This window comes from Schistocerca cancellata, chromosome 1, assembly GCF_023864275.1.
Source record: "Schistocerca cancellata isolate TAMUIC-IGC-003103 chromosome 1, iqSchCanc2.1, whole genome shotgun sequence".
Taxonomy (NCBI): domain Eukaryota; kingdom Metazoa; phylum Arthropoda; class Insecta; order Orthoptera; family Acrididae; genus Schistocerca; species Schistocerca cancellata.
The window spans coordinates 1094149793-1094173258 of NC_064626.1; positions in this window are offsets into that span (position 1 = coordinate 1094149793).

Below are 23466 nucleotides of genomic sequence, written 5' to 3' on the forward strand. Positions count from 1 at the left end.
CGCTGTATCAGCAAACGCTTCCTGTGGGATCGCTCGGAGTGCAGTAATTCATGTTATGGGATATCCGCAGCGTCCGCGAATGTTCGTGAACAATAGTGCTTACACTGTCTTTGCTTATCTTCAACTTTTCTGCGCTGACTCTCAAAGACAGCCGCCGTTCTTCTGCAGGCATCCGTCGCACTCGTTCGATGTCGTCTGGGATTGTGCGTGCTGTCGCAAACGCGGGTCTTCCTCGACACAGTCCTTTCCGTCTCTAAAACGTTTAAACCACCCAAACACACATATTTAACTTGTTGCTTCAACAGGGGACACTTGCGCGATCATTTCACGAATCTCCTTCACCATTGTTAATTCGTTGCTCCATTTTGCGATGGTGTGAGTGCTACGGATGCTTGCGTAAGATCGACGGCTGCCTTTGGGAATCAGAGCGGACAAGTTGAAGATAAGCAAAGTCGGAGCGCGTACTATTGTTCACGAACATTCGCAGATGTAGCGGATATCCAACAACGCGTTGACGCGGTGTTTCGAGCGGTTCCACAAAAAGCGTTTGCTGACAGTTCCAGCAGCTTTATAACCAATGTCAGATGTGTGTTGTAGCCAAAAGTGGTCACTTTGAAGGCCAGCAACGGAGCTGTGACTGTAATTCTTGTCCTTTTGTTTTCTGAGTCCATTCACCGAACTTTTCAGACGCATCTTGGACACATAGTGTAAATTAAAGAGCCCCACCACGTTTATCTGTCTATTTGTGAAGAGTTATCCCAGAAACTACTGTAGGGATTTTCATACGGTTTTTGCTAATAGATGGACTGATCCGGAAGATCTTTAGAGTGTATCACCACATATTATAACCAAGTCTCCCGGTCGTAGATACTTACTGCAACAAGTGCAAAGCCGGAGTGCTTCGCTAATATTTTATGTAAGCTGTAATCGAAAAGCAAAACAATATACAAGATGTAATGGATATGAGTGCAGATATTTCTACTGGTGACTGAGGCAGGTGTACTGAACAACATTACATTCTTCTTTTGCAGACTAATAATTGTAGCTATTAGGAGTAGTATGTTTTTAGGTTGGTTAGTACCTCAAAGTACATGTGGCAAGAGCAAGCCATTAATGCTTATTTTCTCGAGGACAGCAGGTCAGGTGTGGACGCGTGGACGCAAAACATATAGTCTGGTTATGGCCATGCAGAAAACGTCAGGTCGTAAAGTTTGTGACGTTTATATGGGAAGACTTTTCGACTCAGAGAAAAAGCAACCAATACACTGATGTGTGTACATCTTAAGGTACGACATATAAAAGTATCTTCACTTATACCCGTTACACCCCGTGTTTGTAGAGATAAGCAGATCTTATTTACCAAGTAGTATTATTCACACTTCTTATTAAGACCATCTGTAGTGTTTGCAAAAGGTAATTAAAATTAATAGGACAGAAATCCTGACAGAATTCAGCATGATGTATCGTTTTCAAACTATGACCTTTGCTTCTTATTATGCCAGTGACCGTTACTTCAACAAAACTAAATCGTATAACAAGATCATTGGTGATCTGATGATTGGCAAACACAGATTCAGTTCTGACACCAAAAGTACCCGTATAATTTCTTCGTATGAACAAACTGTGTATATTACATGCATTCTTTAATCGAGAACCAATGGGCAATGGACTTCTAAAGTGCCGAACGGAGTTGAAAGTGAAGCTGAAGACTTGCCTCGTCACGCAATTCGAGGTAACGATATTACGCAAAACTGCGGTGTTGTGGAGCGTCAGCTCACAATTCACACATACCCTCTTCGTAACCTGCAGGGATTGCCTTGTCGATGACTGACGAAGTACCAAAGAGCTGTAGAATTCATATAAGGACAGACATGGGGCTCAAAACAATACTAAGTGAATTTGTCGTAATGTAAAGCCTTATCACTGTATAATGATCAGCCAGAACATTATGACCGCCTACCATATAGCGGGTATGTCCACCTTTCGCACGGATAACAGCGGCGACACGTCGTGGCATGAAAGCAGTGAGGGCTTGGTAGGTCGCTGGAGGGAGCTGGCACTAAATTCCATGGAGGGAGGCCACGACCTCTGATGCCACGTTCAATCACATCCAAGATGACTTCGATCGGGTTCAGGTCTGACAAGTTGGGTGACAGCACATAAATAGGAGCTCGCCAATGTGTTCCTCGAACCACTCCATCACACTCCTGGCATTGTGACATGGCGCATTATCTAGCTGAAAAATGCCACTGCCATAGGAAAACACGATCAACATGAAGAGAAGTATATGGTCTGCAACCTGTGTGTGGTGAAACTAGTGCTGTATCATTTGAGAGATACAGGGGCGAGCTAGTGTGCCGCGACTCACCCCAGTTCACTCCTACTAGAGCGGCGTCATCATAACGCGCCTGAGCGTAGCGTACAAGCATTGAACCGTAATCTAAGGATGAAACTGAAAACTAAACTTGCGTTTCCAAACTTTGTGTGTGTGTGTGTGTGTGTGTGTGTGTGTTAAATCTTATGGGACTTAACTGCTAAGGTCATCAGTCCCTAAGCTTACACACTACTTAACCTAAATTATCCTAAGGACAAACACACACACCCATGCCAGAGGGAAGACTCGAACCTCCGCCGGGACCATCCGCACAATCCATGACTGCAGCGCCTTAAACCTCTAGGCTACTCCAGCGCTCAAACTTTGTCAACATATGATTAGTATATTAATGTTTGAACTGTTAAACTCAGAGTGATCAGACAAATATGTTTCCCTAAACACACCGTAAAAGAAAAGGAAAGTGGCGCTAAATAATAAATCTAGAAAACCAAAAATTGGTCATAATGAGCAAATGTATATCGAAATGAACTGTTACAAGTTCCAATTTTATTGAATCAATAATTTGATCAAAATCGGTGTTTGTAAGAAAAACTGAAGGCGCTAAATATTATACTTCGAAAGATGAAAATTCGTATGAAGCTTCAGTTCGATATAAAAACATTAAGTATGTGACCCCATAGAGCTTAAGTACGTGACCCCATTAAGCTACCTCTAATGTTTTCAAATAGTTTACTGAAAACTAAGTTTGAAACAAAAAGTCCTTATTTTTTAGATTAAGTATCATTTACATTAATGATATAACGTTTTGATTACAGTACCTGATGAAACCAATCTAATAATAGAGCTGCAACACAATATTATTTACTCGAGGAGGTCGACGTAAATTATTTAAGTCAAAGAAATTCTCGGAAGGAAAGGCAACATTTTGTTTAAACCTGTAAACCCGAAATAAACATACACTACATGTAATTTCAGCTTAAAATAGGCTTTAAAACAAATCGTTGGAACCTGCGTATTCGACTACAAGATATCAGAGAATCCTCTCATGGGAACGGCGTTATCGGCACGTTTCTGCGTTTATTTTTCCTTGTGTTGTGCTGCGCACTGTGATGTATTCCAATTGACCCTGACCTCACACTTGGTGGTTAAAAGTCGTTTGCTTATCCTGTTCCAGTAGACAGACAGACTAGTAACAGCAGTGGGTAACACCGAATGGTACTCTATAGCTCGAAGAATTTGATACGTCCGCATATTCATTTGTCGTATAATGAATGCACTTGAAAGCCCCTGTTCCTTGATTATTCAGAAACGCTTTTGTCGACAAAACTGGTATTAGCCATTGGTTGGTGCTTCAGACGCGACTCTAGAGGCAAAAGACTCGAATGTGACTGCACAGACGATATGTATCGTAGGAAGCAGCACCATATTCCGTAAGATTTATATACAGCGTGAGTCACTAACTATTGTCACCTAGAATAACTCCGGAAGTATGATAGTAGCTGAAAAGTTTGTGGGACAAATGTTGCGTGGGACAACGGGGGCCATAATATGACGTTGGTGTTTTGTTGCTAAGTGGAGTCGCGTCAGAGATACGGTCAACTTTGTTTTTTTTTTTTTAATTGGATGCTATAGTTTGGTACTTATTTTCTGATGGCGGCTATAGAGACGAATAAAATGATGTGTAACAGTAAGGTCTTTGAAGGTCAACGAAGGTCAAAAAGGTGGCATGGACGTCCATTTACAGAAGGTCTTTGAAGTGATGACCACTGATATCAATGCAGTGCTCCAATCTTCTTATCATGGATTGAATGGTATTTCTTATCACTTCAGCACTTATCGCACCACATGCTCTGACAATTCTCTCTCGTACATCGTGCAAATAGGAGATACTCGTCGAATACGGCGTATCCATCTAACGTGCCATTGACATGTGAACACCATTCGACGGTTTAGAAATACAACACTAATAGGAACTACAAGACTAGTATCGTAGAATCAAGAGAATGTGAATGATGTATTCCTTCGAAGAACAACTCGATGTTGTTGTTGTTGTCTTCAGTCCTGAGACTGGTTTGATGCAGCTCTCCATGCTACTCTATCCTGTGCAAGCTTCTTCATCTCCCAGTACCTACTGCAACCTACATCCTTCTGAATCTATTTAGTGTATTCATCTCTTGGTCTCCCCCTACGATTTTTACCCTCCACGCTGCCTTCCAATACTAAATTGGTGATCCCTTGACGCCCCAGAACATGTCCTACCAACCGATCCCTTCTTCTGGTCGAGTTGTGCCACAAACTTCTCTTCTCCCCAATCCTATTCAATACTTCCTCATTAGTTATGTAACAACTCGATATGCTTCTCATTTACGGAAATTTCCAATGAAATTCAGTGAGAGCTAGAGACCTACACGCTGAAAGATATCTTCAACGTACTCACCCTACAGGTCGTACATTTAAAAATGTGTATGATAAACTGAGAACGACTGGGTCTTTAACGCATCGAAAATATATCCGGCAAAGGAAAGTTACTAACGAAGAAACGGAAATTGGTACTCTTTCCACTGTTATTCGAGATCCTTGTGTGTCAAATCACAAGGGAATCTGGCATGAGCCACAGTAGTGTTGTTCGTGTTCTGTATCGCCATTAATATCATCCTTACCATATCAGTCTCCACCAAGAATTAACTGGTCGCACTGAATTCTGCCAATGAGCTCAACTTCAGATTCAGTGGGGTGACACATTTATTAATTCGATTTTGTTTACTGACGAGGTTACATTAACGAACCTTGGAAATGTTAATTTGCGTAACACGCATTACTGGGCAATTGAAAATCCATGTGGGCTGCGGCAAGTTGCACACCAAAAACTGCTGTCGGTGAATGTGTGGTGTGGGATTCTGGAGGACAGAATTATAGGCCGCTATTTCATCGAAGGAAATCTTAATGGTGGGAAGTACACCAGATTCCTGAAAGAAACATTAAGGCTGTGACTGGAAGAAATACCTTTAGGAACAAGTAACAGAATGTGGTATCAAAACTAAGGATGTCTGGCACATTTTTCGCTGATGGCTAGAAATGAGCTGCAGAGACAATTCCCAAATCATTGGATTGGACGCGGAGGAGAAGTGTCATGGAGATGTGTCTAATGGGGATTCGTACAAGACATTGTTTATAAAGACGTTCCAGTTACACATGAGGATATGCGAGAGAGAACTTTCAGAGCATATTCTTCGATAAGTGCCGATGTGATAAGGAATACCACTCAATCCATGATTGCATTGATACCAATGGTCATCACTTCGAGCACCTTCTGTAAATGGACGTTCACGCCACATTTTTGACCTTCGTTGACCTCCGAAGACCTTACTGTTACACATCATTTTATTCGTCTCTATAGCCGCTATCAGAAAATAAGTACCAGACTATAGCATCCCCTTGAAAAAAAAACAAAGCTGACCTTCATATCTCTGACACGACCCCACATATCAACAAAAAACAAATGTCATATTATGGCCTCCGTTGTCCCACGCAACACTTGTCCCACAAACTTTTCAGCTACTATCATACTTCCGGAGTTATTCTAGGTGGCAATAGTTAGTGACTCACCCTGTATATAAATCTTACGGAATATGGTGCTGCTTCCTACGACACCTATCGTCTGTGCAGTCACATTCGAGTCTTCTGACTCTAGAGTTGAGCCTGAAGCACCAAACAATAGCCAATACCAATTTTGGCGACAAAAGCAATAATCAAGGAACAGGCGCATTCAAGTGCATTCATTATACGACAAATGAATATGTGGACGTGTCAATTTCCTCCAGCTATAAAGTACCATTCGGTGTTACCCACTGCTGTTACTAGTCTGCCTGTCTACTGGAACGGGATAAACAGGTTACAACGGATAGAAAACGACTTTTAACCGACACGTGTGAGGTCAGGGTCAAGTGTAATACATCACAGTGCGCAGCGCAACACAAGGAAAAATAGACGCAGAAACATGCCGATAACGCCGTTCCTATGAGAGGATTCTCTGATATCTTGTAGTCGAATACGCAGGTTCCAACGATTTGTTTTAAAGCCTATTTTAAGCTGAAATTACATGTAATGTATGTTTATTTCGGGTTTACAGGTTTAAACAAAATGTTGCCTTTCCTTCGGAGAATTTCTTTGCCTTATGTAATTACGTCGACCTCCGCAAATAAATAATATTGTTCTTATTCCAGTCCAGTTCTCAAGACCTGTTTTGTATCAGTGCTGTGGGTCTCAGGGCGACTCCATCTTAAATAGTTGGGGAGGATATTGTGACGATCGATGTCTTTGACGTGCAGATTTTGTAATAGAAATTTTATGCCAAAATGGAGAAAGACCATTCCGACAGATTTTTGCTGGTTTATACTGCTGTATCACGGAGTCACCACGTTCGATTCGCAGTCCACAGAAATAATTTTCACCACTGACGTTTCTGCAATAACATCGTGTGCTCAAATGTGAACATAGCATCACTAGTGTACGGCATGCCACGGTCTGACGACTCGTGACTTCTTCTGAATCTCCCTCATCAGATTTCGCGAAAGAGCGATGATACGAGAACGACTGCAGGTAGCTCGTTGGAACCGCATCCACATTAAGCTGACATCACTGGTCTCTGGCGACCAACACAAGTGACAACTACGAGCATACAAAAAGATTCCCACTTGTCTAGGACAGTGTCTTCTGTGTGTGAGGATAAATCGCTGAGACATAATTTTGTGTAAAGAATACGAAATAGGTCAGGATTTATCATAAGTTATATTGGAACATGGCCATTCAGCAGGTTTTCAACTGACTATCATTATAGTTCACTGACTAAAAGACAGAAACACTTTTATTTTGATATCATCTTGATGATGGTCACTGACAATAAGCAAGTATGTAGGGCTTTTCAGTGCTTCTGTTAGAGATAAGTTACTCGAATTTTTATCGCGCTGTGCGGTGTTTGAGAAAGCGTCAATGGGACGCTGCTTGTTTTTTCTTTTTGTTTTCCGTTTTTTTGAAGAATTAACACGATTTATTTTGATGTAGGAAAGCTCAGTGGGTACAGTAGCAACAACAGGTTTTCGATGCTTTGAGAGCCACACTTTCAGTTCCGTCCATCGTCGTCAACAGACACCCATTGCAACGGACGTACAAATAGCATGAGTCTTAAATTTCATCCATCACAAACGATGTTTTCAGAAAGCCTGCAACAGTGCAAGTAATGCATCAGTCATGCTTTTTCACGCATAGCACTACAAGTTTCAGAAATTTAGTCCTACTTTCAAGGGCTGTGGGGGCTTAAATAAGTATTTTATGATGGCAGACATCACATACAATACTGATTCAAAAATGGCTCTGACCACTATGGGATTTAACATCTGAGGTCATCAGTCCCCTGTAACTTAGAACTACTTAAACCTAAGTAACCTAAGGACATCACACACATCCTTGCCTGAGGCAGGATTCGAACCTGCGTCCGTTGCGGACGCGCGGTTCCTGACTGAAGCTCCTAGAACGGCTCGGCCACACCAGCCGACTACAACACTGATGTAAGACACTAAAGCCCTTGAAAATGAGAATAAATACTGAAACGGTTAGTACTATGCGTGAAAAATCTTTTCTATTGCAGAATTTTATTATTTAAACCAATATGAGACTTGTTGTAACTTCACGAAACAGTTGATCTACATACAAAACAAATAAGTTTGTATTTTCAAACTAATTGTTCTTAATTAATTTGATAGATATTCGGATGATTTTTACAAACTATTCGACTCACTAAAAATATTTTTAGAATACTGAGCTCTCAGAATCTTAATGCGACTCCCGGTGCTATGCTGCAAAAACGGGAAACGAAAAAACACGAGAAGAATGTTGGACACAACATCTGGAGCTTGCAACCAAGCTTTCAGACGACAGAAATGAACGCTTGCAGAATACTTTACAATTATAAAAAATCGTTTTCACAAGTTCTGATTCCCTTTCAAGGAGTGTTTAAATTGTAGATGAGTAAGGGGTGAAACTCCCTATTGAGAGATTTACCCATGATTTTATGGGATTGCTTTCACAGCGAACAAATTTGTATTCGATTCAGTGGAGCGAAATGTCTGCGAAATGCTGTGATTCTGAAAGAAACTGAATATTAATGTCACCCGTAAAATTTGCGCCCTCAGGCGTTTCATAGACGATGTAGTTGTCTGTGAGGAAATTCTCGTTGGTAAAAATTTCAGCAGCTGATATTCAGCTAGAAGCTGATATCGGCCGACGGAAAGACTGTCAGCTGGCTCTTGGCGTAGAGGAATGCAAAGTGCTGCACTTTACGAAACGTAAGAGGGTGATTTCCTCTGACTGAATGGTTATCAAGTCACTGCTAGAGTCAGTCACGTCACAAAAACATTTGGGAGTAAGAACGTGTAGTGATATGCTCTGGAACGACCACGCAGGATCAGTCGTGGGTAAAGCAGATGACACGCTGCAGAAACTGCAGTTCGTCTACACAAGGGATTGCATACGGAACATTTTTATGGCTCACACTTGAATGGTGTTAAAGTTTACAGGATCCGTATCAGATCGGTCGAATTAATCACACGTTTGCTTCGTGGGGGAGTATAACAGATATCCCCAAAATATTAGCAGATAGACACTTGAATACAGACGCAATAATAATTGAACTGTCTATCAGAAAGGCTTTTGTCTTCTTCTGTATTTCAAAGTTTAGGCGTTTGTACCTCTTTCGTATTCACTTTTCACTGTCACCTCGTTCTGGCTTTTCTCATGTCACTTCCTTATCTTGGCTGGCAAAGCATGACCTGACGTGGGATTTCCTCTGCACTCATTCTTCGTAGTTGATCTTCTCATAATGTTTTATTTTCTTCAATCTTTTCATCAATATTGTAAATACGTAGTTGATTTATTCTCATTTCGTATGTGGCTTTCCCTGGCAATACCACTGAGAAACTTCATTTCTACAGCTTATAATTTAGTTTTGTAGTGGTTTTAAGCATCCATGGCTCGCTTTCATGCAGTAATACAGATTTTAATTTTGCTTCCTTCTGTATTTTGCTTCAGATTTTTTTTCTGACAACATGTATGTGGTTGACACTTTTTAATCTAATTTTATCTTTCCCCCAGTTGATGTTGTTTATACCTGCCTTTTGTAGCTCATCCTGACTTTATTCCATAATCTGAAAAGTAAGCCGGAATAGTCTTCAGCACCTTAGGTATCTTCCTGTAGAGATCGTGCAGATAAAATTAGGGAAATAGCTCCTCGCACAAAGCCACACGAGCAGTTATTCTTCCCAAGCTCCCTCTGAGAATGTGATAGAAAGGAACCTTAATATGAGGGACGTTCAATAAGTAATGCAGCACTTTTTTTTTGTTGCTGAAATCTGGTTGGTTTTATTGAAGATTCGATATCACCAAATTATTCTCCACCCTTTTCCCTACAAAACCGTATATTTCAACATAACCTCCGTTCAGTGCGACGGCCTTATGCCACCTTACTGGAAGGGTCTGTACCCCCACTTGGTACCACTCTACCGGTCGACATCGAAGTCAACGTCTTGCTGCACCAGTAACCTCTGCATCATCCACATAGCCTCTGCATCATCCACATACTGCTTTCCGCGAAGTGCACCCTTCATTGAGCCAAATTGATGGAAGTTTTCTGTTAGACGGCGAAGAAACAATTGTGCACATACTATCGAGTACCCCAACTGGTGAATAAGTGTGTCAGCACTACCAACTAAGACATCCAGTTGAGCAGCGAGGTGTTCGACTGTGATCCATCCATCACTTCGAATGAGGGAGACCACAGCTTCCAACAGTCGCAGGAGCCAGCTCTGTGCGGCGTGTGCTACGCGGGAGATCGGACAGGTTTGAGCGACGCCGTTGCAATGATAAGAGATGCATCGCCCAACTGCTCACCGCGTTTTTTTTTTTTTTTATTCCCAGATCTCGGTAGGCATTCTGCAAGCGCCTATCAATATCTGCAGTGTTCTGGTTTTCCGCCAAAAGGCAGCTCTCTGCTTGGAACACACCTCCACTACAGACGACATTTTGGCGGTTACTTACAGCGCACCACCTTTCAGAACTTCGTGAAACCGTAGGGACTGAAGCGGGAATATTCTACCATGACCCGCAATAAATACCGCAATTTTTAAACCGAAAATGGTCGAGAAAAGAACGTGTTGTGTTACTTATTGAAAAAAATTGGTTCAAATGGCTCTGAGCATTATGGGACTTAACTTCTGTGGTCATCAGTCCCCTAGAACTTAAAACTACTTAAGGGGCTCCGGAACGCCCTATACTTGCAATGTTAAAATAACGCTTATAAATTACATCTTTCCTCACAAAGTATTTGAGGTAGGAAGTTGAACTTTTTACAGATTATTTATTGGCTACAACTTAACACAGGGATTTTACAAAATTTTAGTTCAGTTATTAAAGATGATTTTTTTTCAATTGTAATGAAAATTCACAACATTTTTTTGCAATTTTTTATTTATATATTCAAAAATATACAGTTTTTTGGAAAAAGGCTGTGTTAAATTATGCAGAAGGTACTGTGTAACATTTACTGAAAGTTTGAAACAAATATGTTTGGAAGATCCGTAGAAAACATGTAATTAGTATGAGAAAATAAAAGTTTTGGGAATCGAGCGACAAAGATTGGATTAACTTTTTAGTGCATTCCAGGTCCATAGGATGGATTATCTTCATCCTCTGCAAACTCCTCCTCCAGCTTCCTCTTGTTCCTCCTCCTGTTTACTCTTGCTTGTATTTCTAGACTCTTTACAGCCCTGTCTGCAGCCCGAAGGCGTTCCTTGTCTAAAGCAAGCATCGCTAGTACCATGTTAGAACCTATCTTCATTCCCATATTTCTAAATACCTTGCACCTTACAATGTTGCCATCATTGAAAGTCGCAACAGCATCATACACACCAAAGTGAAGTGTTTCTATTCCAACAAATACAGTCTTGGGGATTCTCGACCATATAACACTATTTACACTTTCATTGGGGTTTTGAGTTTTTCCGTGAATACACTTTTTCAGCAGTTCAGGTGCTGCTAAGTCTCTGAAAATAAGTTTTATCACCTCCATTATTGCATGAGGCAGACTATGCTTATGAGTGTACACTTCACCAGTTAGCAATTCTTTGTTATATTTACACCAACTGTCTTCTTCTTTGGGACACAAGCTATGTTGGGGATTTTCATCGGTTGAAGAAGTATGAAAAAAAAAGAGCCCAAACAGCCTTCTTCATTTCGTCGACACTTTGTGTATTTTGCCTAATAGCCATTCCATAATAGTTCTGTATTTTGTCAATTACACTGTCAGTTAACCTTCCCTTCCCATCCAACCCTTTACCATCACTGAGTTTTTGTTTTTTCTACGAAGCTTTCAGTCGCCGAAGTCTTGTTCCCATTCGCTTCTGTACGTGTCCAATACACTCAAATTTCTGCATTACAACATCATCACCATAGGGCTTCAGTCCTTGAACATGTTTGAAACTTTTAGAATCACCGTCACCAAGGTAATTAACATATCGCACAGCGCCACAGTGGGTCACGCCCATGTAGAACACAGTTCAAAAAAAATTTAAAAATAGTTGTAGTCTTCGGAATTGAATAAATTATATATCTATTAAAAGGTAATAGTCTGCAGATTCAGAAAACGCAAAAAAGTAAAAATGAACTTTTAATGATTTTGAGCCTTTCCGGAGCCCCTTAAACCTAACTAACCTAGGGACATGACACACATCCATGCCCGAGGCAGGATTCGAACCTGCGACCGTAGCGGTAACGCGGTTCCAAACTGAAGCGCCTAGAACCGCACGGCCACACCGGCCGGCCCGTTACTTATTGAACGCCCCTTACAATGTAAAGTACTGTTGCGCCTTAGAATAATATTCCGTGAAGATATTTTAAAAAATGTTGAAGTTATACCATGAGAAAGTCAGAGGCAGAGCAGAACGGGCCAATGGTCAGGCAGAATACCAGCAAGAGAGAAACGATGGGGGAGTACCAGAAAACACAGAAGCTGTCGCAAAACACTGGACGGGCTGAGCGCTAGTTCAAATGTTCAAATGTGTGTGAAATCTTATGGGACTTAACTGCTAAGGTCATCAGTCCCTAAGCTTTCGGACTACATAACCTAAATTATCCTAAGGACAAACACACACACACCCATGCTCGAGGGAGGACTCGAACCTCCGCCGGGACCAGTGGCACAGTCCATGACTGCAGCGCCTTAGACCTCTCGGCTAATCCTGCGCGGCCTGAGCGCTAGAACAGACAACGTAAGGAAATGACGTCATGCTGATGTAGTGATATCGTCATAGTGGTAACTGCGTGAAATGTCACAAGACAGCTCAGAACGAAGGCAGGAGTAACTATTCAGTTACTGACACAGCAGAAAAGAGCGACTGAAAGGCGAAGTTGTATTATCCCGATGCGGCCAAGAGCGCTGACGAGCTCGGAAAACTAATGTCTTTTCGGTGATCTCCACAGAAGGATAAAGTCATCGGCGTAGCTCGACCAGTAGTTATATCCTTCCGAGGTTCAGTTCTCAGTTGGGGTTCAGTGTTGCAGCTACGAGTGGCCTCCAGCGTCACAGGCCTGTTCTCGCAGAGGGCGCCCTGGCATCCCGTTGGCCGTGCCACCGGCCACTGAGGCAGCGCGGCCGACACCGTCCTTGCTGCTGCTAGCTGGCCGTGACGTCACGAGGTGCTGAGCGCGCGCCTCTGCAGCCGCACCAGCCGAGACTGCGAGACGTGCTGGCGTCAGTACAACGGCGTGATCGGCACCCCTCCACGCGCAGCACAGCCGGCAGCCACGAAGTAAGATGACTCTGTACCTCTGATCAATAAATGTGCATTCTGATAATATCTCATTAGCGCCTTCAACCGTACGACATATCCTCACCACCGCAAACCACACAACGCTGTCCTGTCCGTGCACGTGACTCAGAGGGCCATAGACATGGGTTCCCAGGTAGATGCCGTGTTGTGGCAGGGACAAAGAATCCAATGAAATTTTTGTAAATGCTTTATCTGAAAACTACCTTGAGCAGTTAAACAGAGAACCGACTCGTGGGGATAACATATTAGACCTTCTGGTGACAAACAGACCAGATCTATTTGAAACAGTTAACGCAGAACAGGGAATCAGCGATCATAAAGCGGTTACTGCATCAATGATTTCAGCCGTAAATAGAAATATTAAAAAAGGTAGGAAGATTTTTCTGTTTAGCAAAAGTGACAAAAAGCAGATTTCAGAGTACCTGATGGCTCAACACAAAAGATTTGTCTGAAATACAGATAGTGTTGAGGATCAGTGGACAAAGTTCAAAACCATCGTACAATATGTGTTAGATGAGTATGTGCCAAGCAAGATCGTAAGAGATGGAAACGAGCCACCGTGCTACAACAACCGAGTTATAAAACTGCTACGGAAGCAAAGGGAACTTCACAGCAAACATAAACATAGCCAAAGCCTTGCAGGCAAACAAAAACTACGCGAAGTGAAATGTAGTGTGAGGAGGGCTATGCGAGAGGCGTTCAATGAATTCGAAAGTAAAGTTCTATGTACTGACTTGGCAGAAAATCCTAAGAAATTTCGGTCTTATGTCAAAGCGGCAGGTGGATCAAAACAAAATATCCAAACACTCTGTGACCAAAATGGTACTGAAACAGAGGATGACAGACTAAAGGCCGAAATACTAAATGTCTTTTTCCAAAGCTGTTTCACAGAGGAAGACTGCACTGTAGTTCCTTCTCTAGATTGTCGCACTGATGACAAAATCGTAGATATCGAAATAGACGACAGAGAAAAACAATTAAAATCGCTCAAAAGAGGAAAGGCCGCTGGACCTGATGGGATACCAGTTCGATTTTACACAGAGTACGCGAAGGAACTTGCCCCCCTTCTTGCAGCGGTGTACCGTAGGTCTCTAGAAGAGCGTAGCGATCCAAAAGATTGGAAAAGGGCACAGGTCATCCCCGTTTTCAAGAAGGGACGTCGAACAGATTGCAGAACTATAGACCTATATCAGTTGTAGAATTTTGGAACACGTATTATGTTCGAGTATAATGACTTTTCTGGAGACTAGAAATCTAATCTGTAGGAATCAGCATGGGTTTCGAAAAAGACGATCGTGTGAAACCCAGCTCGCGGTATTCGTCCACGAGACACGGGTTCCCAGGTAGATGTCGTATTTCTTGACTTCCGCAAGGCGTTCGATACAGTTCCCCACAGTTGTTTAATGAACAAAGTAAGAGCATATGGAGTATCAGACCAATTGTGTGATTGGATTGAAGAGTTCCTAGATAACAGAACGCAACACGTCATTCTCAATGGAGAGAAGTCTTTCGAAGTAAGAGTGATTTCAGGTGTGCCGCAGGGGAGTGTCGTAGGACCGTTGCTATTCACAATATACGTAAATGACCTTATGGATGACATCGGAAGCTCACTGAGGCTTTTTGTGGATGATGCTCTGGTATATCGAGAGGGTGTAACAATGAAACATTGTACTGAAATGCAGGAAGATCTGCAGCGAATTGACGCATGGTGCAGGGAATGGCAATTGAATCTCAATGTAGACAAGTGTAATGTGCTGCGAATACATAGAAATAAAGATCCCTTATCATTTAGCTACAATATAGCAGGTCAGCAACTGGAAGCAGTTAATACCATAAATTATCTGGGAGTACGCATTAGGAGTGATTTAAAATGGAATGATCATATAACGTTGATCGTCGGTAAAGCAGATGCCACACTGAGATTCACTGGAAGAATCCTAAGGAAATGCAATCCGAAAACAAAGGAAGTAGGTTACAGTACGCTTGTTCGCCCACTGCTTGAATACTGCTTAGCAGTGTGGGATCCGTACCAGATAGGGTTGATAGAAGAGATAGAGAAGGTCCAACGGAGAGCAGCGCGCTTCGTTACAGGATCATTTAGTAATCGCGAAAGCGTTACGGAGATTATAGATAAACTCCAGTGGAAAACTCTGCAGGAGAGACGCTCAGTAGCTCGGTACGGGCTTTTGTTGAAGTTTCGAGAACATACCTTCACTGAGGGGTCAAGCAGTATATTGCTCCCTCCTACGTATGTCTCGCGAAGAGACCATGAGGATAAAATCAGAGAGATTAGAGCCCACACAGAGGCATACCGACAATTTTTCCTTCCACGAACAATACGAGACTGGAATAGAAGGGAGAACCAATAGAGGTACCCAAAGTACCCTGTGCCACTCACAGACAGGTGGCTTGCGGAGTATGGATGTAGATGTAGATGTAGATGTAGAACTGCACCGGCCACGGTGTCAGCCATGAATGTTATCATATACAAAGCACTTCACTGTATTTCTCAGAGATTAGCCGTAGTTGCGAAATAAATGAGAAGGCTAAGAAGTGGTCACTGGAAGTAGTTCTTCTCACGAACTTGTAAGGTGGCTATAATTTCGCACCTTACAAGCACCTGTCCACATACTTTGCCGTGATCTACAAAGACAATTAGGTACCATTTGATAGGATGTACATTTTATAAGTGAATACATAAAGGAGACTGACATTGTCACGTACGCCTTTTAAATAAATGTTAACGCTTATTGCATGAAAGATGACGGAGTGTCTTTATTATCAGAGCGGCGTAATGAATGATAGCCTATACTAGTAGAGGTTGGAACTTGTAAGGTGCCTCTTACGTGAGGAAGACATTTTTACCAGTTTTAATAAATTATTGTCTCTTATTGATGTATTTACGATAGTTAGGAAGTGCTGTAGTCCGTAGCCGGCCATGAGTGGGAGAGCATTTCCCACGCTGGCTGGCTAGGTTGAAGCGACCAGATGTCGCGCGTAGTGGGGCGGGGCTCGGCGCTGGACCGTAATAACAAGAGTCAGCCTGGGAAATATATATGACGGGAAGTACCGCCATCTGGGCGCCAAAGTCACCGATTTTGTTTATTTACATTTAATAATTAAAATCATTTATGACAACATGAATACTAGGAGCCCCTGGACGTTTAAAACAATTTATCATAATTTGGCCCCGTTAAAATTCACACCTGTTCATTAACAAATGTGTATCTTAGTAAGCACGAACTGTGACGAAACTAGTAAGAGATACGGACTGCGTGCCAAAGTCGGTAGTCGGCGTTAAGAGCTCTTCCTGTCTTGTTCGATGGTAGTCATACTCTCGGTTACGAGTAACTTGTGACATGAGTGTTTCATTATTGATATAGTAGGAATAAAAGTGATATTACGGCATTCTGAATGTTAATTTCGAGTAGATAGATACCCCAAAGTTGATCGACAGCAATTTCAGATAATTAGCTTCCACTGACAGATACATCCAATGCGCGAATGAAGAATCTGCACGGGACGACATTTACGAGAGCTGCACCGCGCACATGTAGGAGGAAATCCGATGACACGACACACCAAGGCGGATCAAGGAAGGTCCGACTTACACTCGCAGATTCCGGGTGGAAATGCTGACCAGTTGTACGTCACATACACCACCCTCTACGGACTCGCGGCTAAGCTGAGTAATAACAGTATCAGTTTAGAAGCGAGGGGATCTTGCAATATCCAGTGGAGATGAAACGGCAGGCGGAACTCAAGCCCTGGATGGAAGGCCCACACAGGTGAGTCGGTCCTGCTTAAACACAGGAAGTAGCTAGACTGACGTCGTGACACCTGAGCGCGAAGACAAGATACAGGGGCGACCGACCGCTATCGGCCGCCATTGTAGTAGGGCCGGAAGAATAACGGGATAATACTTCCGAACTCTGCAAATTTTGGGCGCAGGTGCGAGGAACGAAGAAGTGGCACCTCGGAAATCACGCAGGCTGGGTTATTTCCAAGGATTTTTACTCAGTAGCGTACCATTGTACGAGTATAGGTTTTCCTCGCAAATTTTCCGCGTTGGACAACAAAAGACTAAAATATGGTTGGTCGGCGTTCGGAAGAATCTGTAGAGAGGGAGAATATTCCGTGGTTTCGGGAATACGATTCGTTTTCGGAATTACGATGGTGGGAGGCCAGCGGTGGAGAGACGAATTCTTCCATTGTGAGCGCCCGTGTGTGACGGTCGCAGAGTATCAGCTTTGTTGGTACAGGCGGACTTGCTGTCTTCGCACTCAGGAGAGTTTATAGTTAGGCAATGAACTGTTGCGAACCTATACGTTTCTGGACTTCACCTCCGGGATGGAAGTCGTCGTTGAGTACGCAGTGTTCAGTAATTGAGAGAGCACTTCTTCTGCCTATACTTACGTTGAGACGTTATCTTAACTTCGTCTTTTGTGGCTGGAAGTTCGGGTTTCTCGTCTGTAGAACACAGAGAGGAGAAAACAGTATTAGAGTATATTAGTCAGAGGACCGCCATCTGCCGTCCTAGTGTTTGAAAGAGTTTATTTGTGACTGGGGTTCTTCCATCGTCGCAGACGAGTACGGGAACCATCACTTCGACGCTCCGGACTCAGTATATACGGTAATATGGCAAACTGCTTTGGCTACAAAAGCTAAACAGCTGTGATCACGTTAGTTTATTTCCACTGAGGTTCCACACCACCGTAGATTATTTTTGAAAGTAGTGTCTTCTAGTGTTTGGTTGGTAGATGAAGTCAGTCATTTCGCGTTATTGATATTAGATAACGCAGTTATAATAGGGGGCAGAGTTGGGCAATTGATTAGTAATTTTACTTAGGAAATGTAAACTTTGTAATATAAATAAAGGTTTTTTTAATCTACAATAAATATATAATCAGGAAAAACGTTTATCATTTAGTAGTATTAGTTGCCTTAATCATTCATTTATGTTTAGGTTGTAATTTATATGTTAAAGTCCATTAAGAGATCCTAAGATCTGCTTCAGGGGTAGTCAGACAGGGCCAAATCTTTATTTTAGCGTTTGTTATTTTCCATTGCGCCCATTCATTTTACACCCGCCTGGAGTAGCATCTTGGAAACTTGATGCGAGACATGATTACATTATCAGACATTTCCGCCTCAATCAATCGGAAATATTGAAGTTCAGTCACCATTTGGTTGAAACAAAAATTCCTATGAAGATAGGAAATAATTACCTGAAAAAGAAACTCCTCAACCGCTAAGCGGAGAACATGATACTTCGACGCCGTACCTCGACGTCTTTTTAGGTGTTCTCCGAGAAATCTTAGGGAACACTTGATGAAGACGTCGAGCTACTTAGTCGAAATATCGTGTTGGGAAGAGGCAGACCACCGGCAGAACAACCGATCTCAACGGGAAAGTCTAAGAGATTACATACAACACCTTGACACAGGCTTGTGGTTTCAGCGTCTTTCAGTCACTTTACATATACTACTGGCCATTAAAATTGCTACACCACGAAGATGACGTGCTACAGACGCGAAATTTAACCCACAGGAAGAAGATGCTGTGATATGCAAATGATTAGCTTTTCAGAGCATTCACACAAGGTTGTCGCCGATGTCGACACCTAAAACTTGCCGACATAAGGAAAGTTTCCAACCGATTTCTCATACACAAACAGCAGTTGACCGGTGTTGCCTGGTGAAATGTTGTTGTGATGCCTCGTGTAAGGCCGGCCGGTGTGGCCGAGCGGTTCTAGGCGCTTCAGTCTGGAACCGCGTGACCGCTACGGTCGCAGGTTCGAATCCTGCCTCGAGCATCGATGTGTGTGATGTCCTTAGGTTAGTTAGGTTTAAGTAGTTCAAAGTTCTAGGGGACCGATGACCTCAGATGTTAAGTCCCATAGTGCTCAGAGCCATTTTTGAGCCTCGTGTAAGGTGGAGAAATGCGTACAATCACGTTTCCGACTTTGATAAAGGTCGGATTGTAGCCTATCGCGATTGCGGTTTATCGTATCGCGACATTGCTGCTCACGTTGGTCTAGATCCAATGACTGTTAGCAGAATATGGAATCGGTGGGTTCAGGAGGGTAATACGGAACGCCGTGCTGGATCCCAACGGCCTCATATCAGTAGAAGTCGAGATGACAGGCATCTTACCCGCATGGCTGTAACTGATCGTGCAGCCACGTCTCGATCCCTGAGTCAGCAGATGGGGACGTTTGCAAGACAACAACCATCTGCACGAACAGTTCGACGACGTTTGCAGCAGCATGGAGTATCAGCTCGGAGACCATGGCTACGGTTACCCTTGACGCTATATCACAGACAGGAGCGCCTGCGATGGTGTACTCAACGACGAACCTGGTTGCACGATTGGCAAAACGTCATTTTTTTCGGATGAATCCAGGTTCTGTTTACAGCCTCATGATGGTCCCATCCGTGTTTGGCGACATCGCAGAGAACGCACATTGGAAGCGTGTATTCGTCATCGCCATACTGGCGTATCACCCGGCGTGATGGAATGGGGTGCCATTGGTTACACGTCTCGGTCACCTCTTGCTCGCATTGACGGCACTTTGAACAGTGGACGTTACGTTATAGATGTGTTACGACTCGTGGCTTTACCCTCCATTCGATCCCTGTGAAACCCTACATTTCAGCAGGATAATGCACGACCGCATGTTGCAGGTCCTGTACAGGCCTTTCCGGATACAGAGAATGTTCGACTGCTACCCTGGCCAGCACATTCTCCAGATCTCTCACCGACTGAAAACGTCTGGTCAATGGTGGCCGAGCAACTGGCTCGTCTCAATACGCCAGTCACTGCTCTTGATGAACTGTGGTATCGTGTTGAAGCTGCATGGGCAGCTGTACCTGTACACGCCATCCAAGCTCTGTTTGACTCAACGCCCAGGCGTATCAAGGCCGTTATTACGGCCGGAGGTGGTTGTTCTGGGTACTGATTTCTCTTGATCTATGCACCAAAATTGCTTGAATATGTAGTCACATGTCAGTTCTAGTATAATGTATTTGTCCAATGAATACCCGTTTATCATCTGCATTTCTTGTTGGTGTAGCAATTTTAATGGCCAGTAGTGTAGCATTCACTTTAATTGACTATTTAAACCAAGGAAATTATATATTTGCAGACTGGTTTCCAATTAACATTTGCTTAAATTGCTTTTTAACTGTCGGCATCAGCATTTCGACTCATTAGTTAAATCTTATTTAGTTAGCGAAAAGTTCGGTACTGTTCTTCGACAGCGGTGACCAACCGCTGTAACTGGACACTGTTTCGATCGCGTAAGACGTGTGGAAATTATTGATTTGTATGTCTGCCCCTTTCATCATTCTTATTTGACATATCAGTCCACGCACAGTGTGGGACTTTACACTGGAATGTTTTACTCGTTTTTCTTTTTCATGTGATACTACTGTCTATTTCATAACTTAATTTCTTCTGGTTTTATTCTTGCGGTAGTGCTGAATCACTTTCAGATGGCTACTTGCTGGGAGTAGTAATCGTTCGATTTACAGCTATTGTTTAAGGACACTGGCATTCCGTAAATATCAGTGGTTCTATGTGTTGGGTGACTGCTAAATTTGACAGCTCTGACACGCTACCTTCTCGAAACGTCTGTACACCAGTCTCCAGAGTTGTGGGGTTTGACAAACTTGGATTCACGTGGGTCATGCCTCTCATCTTACATGACTATAGGAGCAATTTCCACGAGATGGCTGTCTTTTAGTGCGACCAACATTTACCTTTTCTGTCATTATTGCTATACAGTCTAAAAGTTTTTGATTTTATGAACGCTCATTTTAATTTTGTTTAGCGGTTGTCCTTCGGCGAGTCTCGTTCTCTAGCCCTTTCGTAATAATTTCCAAAATTTGCTAGCCAACTATGTTGCTAAGTCCATTCTTTCCTGTCTCACAGTAAACATTGTTGTATAACGTCTTTCCCATTATGTTTTGATGGTCTGTATAATATAGCTCTATTTATGCCATAGGATAAATTCACCTGGGCTTCCATGGGTGTTCCCAGGTGATGAAGAAGTCGAGTCACGTGGTCGAAATACCGTATTGGCAAGACGCGGAACATCGGCAGAACACCCGATCTCAGTAAGGTGCTGTGCGTCCGCGGCTCATCACAGAACTTGGGAGGTCGGAGGCTTGCTCGGTCCGTGAAGCAGGATAGGTGGCGGATCTGTGGCAGGTCTGATGACAGAGCACAGTGATGGTGCAGGCCAAAGTATTTCGAACCATACAGTTCGGCGTACATCGTTCAGGGTCGGGATCAGCAGCGGACGAGCCCTATGTATTCCCATCTTAACTCAGAGATATCGTAAGTTACGATTGCATTGGGACAGAATCATCGAGGTTAGATCGTGAATCAGTGGGAATACATCGCGAGATAAGATGAACCACGTTTCTTATTGCACCGGGTTGATGGTCGTGAACGGATATATCATCCAGGTGAACGGCTGCTGTAAACATGCAACGTGCCATGGACGCAGCTCTTGGGGGGGGGGGGGGGGGGCAGTCTCACGCCATGGCGCAAGTTCACCTGGGCTGTCATGGGACCTGTGGTAGTAATCGAAGGCACCAAGACAGCTGCTAACTACATGAACCAAACTGCGATCCACCTGCGTCCTTCATGCTCGATGTCTTCACGTCTCAGATGCCATCTTCTGGCAGTGAATTCATGCTCGTATTTTGGCCACAAAATCTGCACAAGCTTATCCCCTTGTAACGCGAGAAATGCATATCCTCCTATTTCCATCCATTGTACTATAAATTTTTTCCTTATTTTGTTACCTGAAGATATGACATTTCTGTGTCTTTATATATTGTAATTGTTCTATATGCATTTATGTCGATGCATAATTGGATTGTTTTGTAATTATTATTTGTATTCTTACGCTTAGTCTGGCCTAGGGAAAACAACGCTATCGAACGATTACATCGATAGGTCTTGTGGAGTACCAAAGTGTTTAGGATCTTTGGCAGTGTTAACTCTGCCGCGTGGAGCGCGGGCAGAGGAGAGTCTGGCTGGAGTAGGGCGGTGGAGCAGGTGTGTTGTGTGACGCTCCCGCGAGTTGCCGCTCTTTCGGGGTTTGGTTGCATGTAATTGCGCTCGACTTGCTATGATAGTTTCTGACACGGTGTCGCGGACGGGAAGCATTAGCTGGCGCACATCAAGAGCAAGAGCCCGTTTCGCCTGATCCAGCTTCTGCAACAGCGACGGCCGACGATGAGTGACTATCGCCACCTCCCTGATCGACGACTGCAAACCTTCAATCAACCAACAAGGAAGACTAAAATCACGTAAAGTTTTAGAACTGTACGGCAGACCTCAGCTTTTCAAACTGTTGCATCACAAAAATACAGCAACTTAGCATGAACCTTTGTTGCTCATTGTCCCAACTGCATTACCAAGCAGGGTCCCTTCCTTTTCTGGAATGAACCCGAGTGTCGTTGAAATTCATACGCCAGCATTAAAGTAATATCATTCCATTTCACTGCTTTAATTTCAAAGTTCAGTTAAAGTATTCAGAATGCGAGTTTTGTTACCATATTTTAGCTTACCTGTGACTGCAGCTCAGCTTGGTACGTACTGAATTTTATTATTGTTAATTGTTCAGAATCATTTAATTCAAGTTCAAAGTTAAGTCTCTTATTTCTAAATTGCGTAGATTCAAGTAGCTTTTGAAATGATTGTTGAGGTAGCCCAAGACTAACATTATTTTATTGAATTTCGTAGTGCTTCAGAAACAATGTTCACTAAATTAACTTTAAATTTTCCGCTTTTATTAATTATTTTGCTAAATTAAGTCAGAGTGTAGTGAAATTTATTACTTCTGACAAACATTCAGTTTTCACACATGTGTCAACCTTCAGTTGCCATGTCCATAGGACTGGCGACCGTAATTTTCCCCAAATCTCAAATATTTAATTAACGCCAATTAATTGTTAACGTAACGACTGCACATTTACTTTCTTTATTAACTTTACCCATTTTCAAAATTAATTTCCACCAATTTCATTTGCATTTTTCCTTTCATTTAGATGTAACCTTTTCCTCCCTCTTTACCGACAGATTAACTTCGGTGACGATTGCTTTTCCCAAATTTCCATTAGGTACACGTGGTTTAATTTTTCACTGACATCAAGGTCGATAAGTGAGGGAGAGGTTACACCCTCTATCTTCGCGCCAGAAACTACCAGCCCATAATTTACGGGAGCTGTGCGACCT